The sequence below is a fragment of the Glycine soja genome, chromosome 14 (genome assembly GCF_004193775.1).
Source record: "Glycine soja cultivar W05 chromosome 14, ASM419377v2, whole genome shotgun sequence".
NCBI classification, from domain to species: Eukaryota; Viridiplantae; Streptophyta; class Magnoliopsida; order Fabales; family Fabaceae; genus Glycine; species Glycine soja.
The window spans coordinates 37,483,317-37,494,208 of NC_041015.1; the positions used below are offsets into that span (position 1 = coordinate 37,483,317).

Genomic DNA, 10,892 nt, shown 5'->3' on the forward strand with positions numbered 1-10,892 from the left:
AGCGCTTCTTTAATGTCGTGAGTAAGACGCGGGATGACGATCTGTTGATCACGGGCCTAGCACCTGCTCATACCTGCCCCCAAGCTTTTGAGTAAAGGAAATGACATCATGCAGTAAATGTGAAATAACATCACAAAATACCAATCCCTTCACTTACTCATGTCTTGATTTTGGTGTGATATTGATCACTACTCAAAAATGGATTTCCATTTATCCTTCGATCCGCAGGATGACAAGATGCACATGCATGCATGCTTATGATTAGGAAGTTTAAGTGCAATAATTAAATAGATGTTATTATGTTCAATTTTATTTAAATGCTTACGACACCCCTTTGATGGAGCCAAATGGCTCTGGATTCAGTGGGCAAAATTGAAAGTGTAGGTTCTCAAGAAGTAAAAACACAACACAAGAAATTAAAACCCAAATCATCAATCCACTGTTTATTAATGTTGCGATCATGGTTTACAAAGGTTTGGAAGACTTTGGGAGATCCCAATGAGTTTTTGGAGAACAATCCCGTATTGAACCTTTTAGCTGCCCCAAGTACTAAGCATAATATCGTTTGATGATATCAGAATTCATGGGTGAATGCAATTCTTCATCGTGCATGCTAGCAAGTACCAATGCTCCTCCCGAAAATGCTTTCTTCACGGCAAAAGGTCCTTCGTAATTCGGAGCCCATTTTCCCCTATGGTCTTTCTGAGCTTGGGATACTTGATGAGATCCCCTTCGTTGAACTTGCATGGGCATACCTTCTTGTCGAAAGTGTTCTTAACCCGGCTTTGATATAATCATCCATGGCTCTTGGCAGCCAATCTCTTACCTTCTATAAGATTCAGCTAATCAAAGCGCGCTTGGGCCCATTCCGACTCTTCCAACCCTGGCTCGTCACAATTCTCAAAGAGGGAACCTCCACTTCAAACAGAAGCACAACCTTCATCCGGTACACCAAAGAGAATGGAGTTGCCCCAGTTGATGTGCGCACCAAGGTTCGATAACCATGTAGCGCAAAAGGGAGCATCTCATGCCAATCCTTGTATGACACAATCATTTTTTGAACTATCTTATTGATGTTCTTATTAGCATCCTCAACTGCCCCATTAATCTTGGGCCTGTAAGGCGTGGAATTATGGTGTTGGATCTTGAAATCCTCACACATTTAATTCATCATTTTGTTGTTCAGATTGGTGACATTGTCAGTGATAATCTTCCTGGGCAACCCATACCGGCAAATTATCTCCTTCTTGATGAACATGACCATCACACTCCTTGTCACACTGGCAAATGAAGCAGTTTCAACCCATTTGGTGACGTAGTCGATCGCAACCAAAATGAAGCGATGTCTATTCGAAGCCTTGGGCTCAATAGTTCCAATCACATTTATTCCTCACATAGAGAACGACCAAGGTTCCGCCAAGATGTTCAAGGGCACGGGTGGAGCATTGACATTGTCGGCAAATGCCTGGCACTTGTGGCACTTTCTCAAATGGATACAACAATGATTTTCCATAGTGAGCTAGTAATACCCCGCCCTCAGAATCTTCCGGGCCATGGCATGTCCGTTGGCATGTGTTCCAAAGGACCCCTCGTGAACTTCCCATAGCATCTCCTTAGCCTCCCTGGCAACCACACATCGGAGCAAAACCATATCATGGTTCCTTTTGTATAGGATATCTCCACTCAAGAAGAAACCGGCTTCCAATCTTTGCAACATCCTCTTGTCGTTGTCGGAAGCCTCCTATGGGTACTCTTTGTCTATGATGTATCGCTTGATATCGAAGTACGACGGTTTACCACTTGTTCCTCTTCTATTAAGCAGCAATGTGCGGGCTTGCCGTGACATCTGAATTCGATGTACGACAAGTCCCCATGTAGGGTTAGCTGGAACATGGATGCTAGAGTGGCAAGCGCATCAACCATTTGATTCTCCTCTCTGGGAATGTGGCGAAAGGATATGTCATCGAAGAACTCTGTCAGTTTCTTGATGTAAGCCCGGTAGGGTATCAACTTATGATCCCTAGTCTCCCATTCTCCTCTCACTTGGTGGATTACCAAGGCTGAGTCTCTATATACTTTGAGCAATTACTACTTAGATCCCAAGGGCGCACGCCTCATACTCGACCATGTTGTTCGTGCAGTCAAAGCCCAATCTTGCCGTGAAGGGTATGCATTGATTGTCAGGAGTAAGCCAAACCACCCCAACTCCATGGCCTAGTGCGTTGGACGCACCTTCGAACCACACTATCCATTTGTCCCTGTCCTCATCTTCCACCTCCTCTTCGAACAAGGCCATGATGTCCTCATCTGGGAATTCTGGGTGCATAGGTTGGTAGTCATTGATGGGTTGCTGAGCCAGGTAATTTGCTAAGGCGCTTCCTTTTATATCCTTTTGAGTGACATAAACAATGTCGAATTCTGACAGCAAAACCTGCCACCGAGCGATCTGTCTGGTGAGAACTGGCTTTTCAAATATGTACTTACTGGGTCCATCTTGGATACCAACCAAGTGGTGTAGCTCAGTATGTACTCCCTTAGACGATGGGCTGCCCACACCAAGGCACAACATGTCTTTTCAAGCAAAGAGTAGTTCATCTCATAGGCCATGAACTTCTTGCTTAAGTAACAGACGGTTTGTTCCCTCTTCCCGGACTCATCGTGCTGCCCCAGCATACACCCCATTAACTCATCCAACATAGTCATATATAGGATGAAGGGTCTTCTAGGCACTAGTGGCACAAGCACAGGAGAATTCATAAGGCATCGCTTGATCCTTCCAAATGCCACTTGGCAGTTGTCATTCCATTGGACAGACTGGTTCTTACACAATAACTTGAAGAGAGGCTCACAAGTAGTGGTTAGCTGCGATATGAACCTCACTATATAATTCAGGCATCCTAAGAAACCTCAGACTTTCTTCTCGGTGTGTGGCTTGGGCATTTCAAGGATGGCTTTTACTTTGTTTGGGTCCATCTCTATCCCTTTTTGGCTTACGATATAACAAAGCAATTTTCTTGACTTGACCCCAAAAGTACACCTGGCGGGATTCAATCTTAGTCGGTACTTACGCAGCCTCTCGAAAAAGTTATGCAAGTTGACGAGGTGTTCCTTCTCGATTTTAGACTTGGCAATCATATCATCCACAAAGACTTCAATTTCTTTGTGCATCATGTCATGGAATAATGCTACCATAGCCTATTGGTAGGTTGCCCCAGCGTTCCTAAGCCCAAAGGACATCACTTGTAGCAGAACGTTCCCCACAGGGTGAAGAAGGTCGTCTTTTTCATGTCCTCGGGTGCCATCTTTATTTGGTTGTAGCCCGAGAACCCGTCCATGAAAGAAAACAAAGCAAAATTGGTTGTGTTATCTACAAGGACATCAATGTGCGGTAAAGGAAAGTTATCCTTTGGACTGGCTTGGTTTAGATCTCGATAGTCCACGCACATTCGCACTTTCTCATCTTTCGTGGGGACTGGCACAATGTTGGCAACCCATTCCGAGTATCGAGCGACTATTAGTCGATGAATATGACTAACTTTTGTGTATAAAACCTGTGTAAATTGTATCAAACTCCTCCAATTTATGGTTATTTTGTAAGTGTTATAAGTACTTTTTGTTAATGATAGGTAATAAATACTTAGTAATCCCATTTTGTGTGTTTAATAATCATTTCCTATCAATTTCAGGTTAATTAGGAAAGTTTGTGAAGTGCTGATTTTCATCCTCTCACTAAGCCAATCTTCTGGCTTAGTGAGCCATCCATTGAGCGCAACACTCCTCGGCTGAGCGTGAGGAAGAATCTGGAAGAAGGATGAGTTGTGCATGTTCGCTGAGCGATGGGTCATCCCACTAAGCGCACTGCTTCAGTCCATCTGCTGAGCGAGAAAAACGGGCGCTAAGCCGAAATCCACTAATGCACACTGAGCGGTCCATAGTCGCGCTAAGCGCTCTAGAACAAACAAAGCCACCTATTTAAGCCTGAAATCAAATTTTGGAGGGGATTTTGGCCATTTTCTCGAATAGCTTCTGCATGTGAGAGATTCTAGAGAGAGAAGGGTCTGAATCCAGAGAGTTTGAGAGATTTTGTTGTGCAAAGACCTGTAGAGATCAGGGCTTGAAGAGGAAGTCGTCCTGAGAGCTTGAGATGAGTTTATGAGTGATTGTGAGGTTCTAGAGGTGGAGGAGACATCCTCACCACTTGTATTTCTTCAATCTTTCATTTTTCCTTTCTCTTTATGGTAAAGGAAGCTTCCCAAATATGGAGAGCTAAATCCTCTGTCTGTTCTTCCTTGTAGGTACTTGATGTAAATACTTGTATATCTATTTAATGATGTTTTATGTGTTCTCTGTGCTATCAGTACTTCATTTCAGTGTGCTTTTGCCTTGATCACGTAGATGCATGCTTTGTTAGGATCATTCAATAGTGGAAACTGGTATGATTCTTCGAACTTGATAGGACAGGGCTATTTTATCGTATTATCACGAGGAATCGGGGTACAGTAACCTAGTTGTTTGTATGTTTGTCTTAATGCGGTTCTGGTCAAGTTTAGTCCAACAAGAGGAATTTGAGGACGATGCTTGATCAGGATTAGGCTTGACTATCCTGAGGAATCGGGGTTTAGCATTTCAGGAGATACCATAGAACACATGAGCATTGTTAAGTAGAGAATATCCTTTTAACATCAGGCACCTATTAGGAAGACCAACGTGTTGTCTACTTATCTTTACGCATCATTACTCACGTGATTTTCCTTTTAATAGTTAGTTTACATACCTATGCATAGTCCACACATCTCTTTTCATACTAGACACCTATTCACTGAAGTAGCTTTACCATGTAACAAAAGTTCCCCGAGAGTTCGATACTTGGTTCTTACCATTTTATACTACTTGCGCGATCCGGTGCACTTGCCGCGATCAAACAAGTTTTTGGCGCCATTGTCGGGGAACTTCTTTCTATTTGGATAGTTAGTTCTGTCCTAGGTGTCTATTCTTTATTTGTTGATGAACTGTGAATATTTACTTTTGATTCATATTTGTTTTCCTTTTGATCTGGATAACTGTTGTTTCTGTTAGTGTTTTGTATGTATAGAATCTCCTACAGGTAGCCTAGTTATTCTGAAAAAATACAATCTCCTACCGCTGTATCATGAACATTGTTATCTCTATTCCACTAATAAATTGTGATTTTGCTGGAGGAGAACATTACCAGGACAATTGTTATTTCTATTCTTTAAATAAATCTGACTGGAGACAGGAGTCGACCATGTACAAATATCATGAGAAAGGAAGAGCTCCTGATCTTGAAAGTGTATTGGCAGACTTCATGACATATCAAGCTAGCTCTAAAGATTATCAATGGGAGTCAGAATGGCAACCTTATTATCACAATGAAGCAAAAGGATTGTCTAATCTGGATGACCTGTTAAGGCAATTCAAAGATACAGTAGATTCAATGCAACAAGCATTTAAAAGAGCTGAGACTCAGATCGGTATGTTGGTGGACGACATGACTAAAGTTGTGGTCAGAAGAGAAGAAGAGTATGCAGAGATTGAAACACATCAAGAAAGCATTCTTCAAGTTAACACAATCCATCATCGATTGATCACCGAAAAAGAAAAGGATGAAGTCTCCATTATTCCAGAATATCCCTACATGGCAACTACTGGATATGTTGTAGGCAAAGATAAAGGTCGATTGGAACTCAGTGTAGAGGATCAGAAAATCTCCTTTGACCTCTTTGAAGCAATGAAACACCCAGATATGGGTGATGCCTGTTTTGAAGAAGAAGAGGTGGAGCAGGAGATAGCATTATCAGCTTCAACCATGGTACTGCAGTTCCCATTGGAAAAAGATCCTAATTATGTGACAAACTACCTAGTTTGTGATGAAGAACTTGATGATCCAAAAGACAGCTCTGTTGGTCATGTGGTTCTTGAAGAATTAGAAAAAACTAGACCAACAGAACAGCCCAAAGCAGAATTGAAGATCCTTCCAGCACATTTAAAGTATGTATTTTTGGAGGATAATGAGACTAAAGCCGTTATAATTAGAAGCTCCTTGCAGAAGGAAGAAGAGGATCAACTGGTGCAGATTCTAAAACGTCGTAAAGCGGCTATTCGTTGGCACATCTCTGATTTAAAAGGAATCAGTCCATCATATTGTATGCGCAATATCAATTTGGAAGTTGATTACAAGCCCGTGAGACAACTTCAGAGAAGATTGAATCCTATAATGACAGAAGAAGTAAGAAAAGAAGTTCTCAAGTTGCTAGAGGCAGGGCTCATCTATCCAATTTTGGAAAGTTCGTGGGTTAGTCCTGTTCAAGTTATCCCGAAAAAGGGAGGTATGACAGTGGTCAAGAATGATAGAGATGAGCTAATTCCTACAAGAACATTCACCGGATGGAGAATATGTATTGATTACAGGAAGCTCAATGAAGCCACAAGGAAAGACCATTACCCGCTTTCCTTCATGGATCAAATGCTTGAGAGACTTGCAGGACAATCTTTCTACTGTTTCTTGGATGGATACTCGGGCTACAATCAGATTGCAGTAGATCCTCAGGACCAAGAAAAGACAGCTTTCACATGTCCCTTCGATGTATTTGCTTATCGCTGCATGCCGTTCGGTTTATGTAATGCCCCAACTACTTTCCAGAGATGTATGATGGCAATTTTTGCTGACATGGTGGAGAAATGTATTGAAGTCTTTATGGACGATTTTTCGGTCTTTGGTGCATCTTTTGGAAATTGCCTAGCAAATTTAGAGAAAGTGTTACAGCACTGTGAAGAATCTAATTTGGTGCTCAACTGGGAAAAATGTCACTTTATGGTTCAAGAAGGTATCGTGCTGGGACACAAGATCTCTAAAAGAGAAATTGAGGTGGATAAACCAAAAATAGATGTTATTGATAAACTTCCACTTCCAGTTAATGTGAAAGGCATACGGAGTTTTTTAGGTCATGCAGGATTCTATCGGCGATTCATTAAAGACTTCTCCAAAATTGCTAAACCCCTAAGTAATCTGCTGAACAAGGATGTTGTGTTTGTTTTTAATGAAGAATGTTTAGAAGCCTTTAACACCCTCAAAGCCAAGTTGGTTTCTGCTCCTGTGACTACAACACCAAACTGGGGACAAGAGTTTGAATTGATGTGTGATGCAAGTGATTATGCAGTAGGTGCTGTGCTGGGGCAGCGAAAGGGTAGAATGTTTCATATCATCTATTATGCTAGCAAAGTTTTGAATGATGCTCAGATTAACTATGCCACCACTGAGAAAGAATTGCTGGCAATTGTTTATGCACTTGAGAAATTTTGATCTTATCTGGTGGGATCAAAGATAGTGATTTACACTGATCACACAACAATTAAATATTTGTTGCACAAAGCTGATTCCAAGCCACAATTGATCAGATGGATACTATTGCTTCAAGAGTTTGATTTAGTCATTAAGGACAAGAAAGGTTCTGAAAATGTGGTTGCAGACCACCTATCCAGATTGGTGAATAAAGAGGTCACTTTAAAGGAGGCTGAAATAAAAGATAAATTTCCTTATGAATCTTTGTGTTTGATTGCAGGGAGACCCTGGTTTGCTGATATGGCTAATTTCAAGGCAACAGGTGTCATTCCCAAAGACCTCAATTGGCAGCAGAGAAAGAAATTCTTTCATGATGCCCGTCATTATATTTGGGATGATCCACACTTGTTCAAGGTAGGTGAAAATAATCTTCTTCGAAGATGTGTGACAAGTGAGGAGGCCAAGGGCATATTGTGGCACTATCACAATTCAACATGTGGAGGGCATTATGGCGGAGATTAAACAACAACCAAGGTTTTACAGTCAGGATTTTTCTGGCCAACACTCTTTAAAGACGCCATCACCATGTCTTAAAGTGTGACCAATGTCAAAGAATGGGGGGAATTTCCCGAAGAAATGAGATTCCTCTACAAAATATTATGGAAGTTGAAGTTTTTGATTGCTAGGGTATTGATTTCATGGGTCCATTTCCTTCATCTACATGAAATGAATACATTTTGGTAGCTGTTGATTATGTCTCTAAATGGGTGGAAGCTATGGCCACTTCAAGAAATGATGCTAAGACTGTGGTGAAGTTTATCAAGAAGAATATTTTTGCTCGATTTGGGGTACCTCGAATCTTGATCAGTGATGGTGGTTCGCATTTTTGTAATACTCAACTTCAAAAGGTGTTGAGTCAATATCATGTGAATCATAGAGTGGCATCTCCCTACCACCCTCAAACTAATGGGCAAGTCAAAGTATCCAACAGAGAATTAAAGAAAATACTAGAGAAAATAGTGGCGTCAACCAGAAAAGATTGGTCAGTCAAATTGGAAGATGCATTGTCGGCTTACAAAGCTGCATATAAAACTCCAATTGGTCTGCCTCCTTTTCAACTGGTGTATGGAAAATCATGTCATTTACCAGTTGAAATGGAACACAAGGCATATTGGGCTCTGAAATTTCTGAACTTTGATGAGAAGGCATCCAGGGAGCACAAAAAGATCCAATTGTTGGAGTTGGAAGAAATGCGATTAATAGCTTATGAATCTTCAAGACTTTACAAAGAAAAAGTCAAGACCTATTATGACAAAAAACTATTGAAGAAAGAATTCAAATCGGGACAACAAGTACTACTTTTTAATTCAAGATTGGAATTATTTCCCGGTAAGCTGAAATTCAAATGGTCTGGACCCTTTGTTATCAAGAAAGTTCGATCTTATGGTGCAATAGAGCTATACGACCCATAATCTCAGAATCCCGACAGAACATGGGTAGTAAAAGGCCAGAGGTTGAAATTGTACCATGGTGAAGAATTTACATGGGCACACAGCACAGTACATTTGATCACCTATTGAGGTAAAAGCGTCAAGCTAATGACGTTAAAGAAGCGCTTCCTGGGAGGCAACCCAGTTCTAATTTATGTCAGTTTGTTTCATTTTATGCATTGTATCATGTGGAACTTGCTTCATAATCAATACATTGGGGTATATCAGCTTGTTTTTGAATGATAGATATAAGGGTTTCAAATTTCTTGAGGAAGGGACTGAAAAATAGCTTAGAAATTTTTTTCTGAAAAACAGTCCTTTCACTAACTGCAAGCTTCCCGCTAAGCGAATATTTGGTCATGTGCTAAGCTGAGGGTGTCTAGCGCTTAACGCTTAACCCTTACATTTGAAGCTGACTTGGTCCGCTAAGCCCATTTCAATTCGATCTGAATTGGGCTAAGCGACGGCCTGCTCGCTAAGCGTGACATGTCGCGACTAAGCTCATTTCCTTGCGGCCAGAATTGGGTTTCATTGAGCTAAGCTAAACTCATGCTAGCTAAGCACAATTTCTTGCGGCCATAGCAGCACTAAGCGATCCATAATTCACTAAGCGCCTACCCCTTTAAATCAAGATGCATTATTTTAGCTAAGTCGGCCCAGAGCCAGGCTTAGTGAGAGTTGCAGGTATTTTGTTCTGTAGAACTCGCTAAGCGGCCCTATTTGCACGCTAAGCCAAGCTCTTTCTCTGTGCAAAAATAAATAATAATAATAATAAAATATTGAAATTTGAATTTCAACTTTTTGGCTAAGCGCACGGTTCCTCTAAGCGACCTTCTTTGAGAAACCAAACGTCTCTCAGGCTCGCTTAGCGCTTTGGGTCGCTAAGCGAGAGGCTCGAGAATTGCTTAAGTGAGTGTAACGTCAGTTACACTCACATTTGCCAAAATTTTCATAACTACCTACATCTTCTCTCTCGCACTAGATTTCGTGCATTCTTGCTTCTTATGCATCTTCACGCATCTTCTCTCGAACAACAATCCAAGTAAGTTCCTCATTCATTTTCTTTCTCTTTTACTTTGTTTAACTTTAGGTTAGAAAACCTTAGATTTAGCTTTAGATTCTTAGGGTTTGAATGTTTTTAGAAGTAGTTAAAGATTAGGACTTTATATATGTTTGTACTGTATAAGTCATTTTGGTTGGTTTGCATGTTTGGTATGCCTTTTAGAGGCTCAAAAAAGAGAAGAAAACGAAGTTCGCTTTCTGCAGATTTTCTGGAAAACGCAATGAACTTGCTAAGCGCGCCTGCTGTGCTAAGTGAGTTCATCAAAATTGCTTGAATCTTTGCATTTCCAGAAGAACTCGCTAAGCGCGCATACCGTGCTAAGCGAGTGCTTCTTTCAAAGATGAACACTCATCCCCCTATTGAGAAACCTGTGGCTAAGCGAGGCTGAATCGCTAAGCCCAGGTAACTTAGCCAAATTTTTTGTTGAAAGTCGCACACTAAGCCGAGCCTCTCTCGGCTAAGCTCATTTCATTACGGCAACCACTGGGCTAAGCGAGCCTAGCTCACTAAGCCCCCATAATTAGGAAATTTTCTGAATTTCATGTTGCCGCTAAGTGCAACCCTACTGAGCTTAGCGCATATCTGTTGCGGCAATCATTAGGCTTAGCTGGCAGATGCCAGCTTAGCTGATTATGCAGAAGCAGAATTTTTTTGCAACATCCGCTAAGAGGCCCCCTTGTAGCTAAGCGGTTGTATTCATTTTGCAAAGGCGCGCTTAAGCGGACCAGGTCTCGTTAAGCCGCCAATGCCTTTTTCAGTTTTATTTTTCAGTTTTTGAATTTGAATAACTTGTGTCCTAATTAACTTTTTGGTCCCTTTATTTGCAAATGGCCTCTATGAAACGCAAGAGTATCAGTTCAAGACCCACAGCTCAATATGATACAAGGAGATTTCACTCCTTAGATGCATGGAACCGGTACACGGATAATGTATTGGGGAGAGACATCTTGCCAGAGAGGAAGGTGGAGCTCTACCATACCGAGTTTGATGATTTTAAGACTGAGTTGGAGAGGCATAATCTCCAAAAACGCCTCACCAA

General features: G+C 41.3%; 1 pseudogene; it reads left to right on the forward strand.

Annotated features, from left to right (window-relative positions):
• LOC114384042 overlaps positions 1 to 8,772 on the forward strand; it is a 32,196-nt pseudogene extending 23,424 nt beyond the window's left edge.
• Positions 8,773 to 10,892: the final 2,120 nt, after the last annotated feature.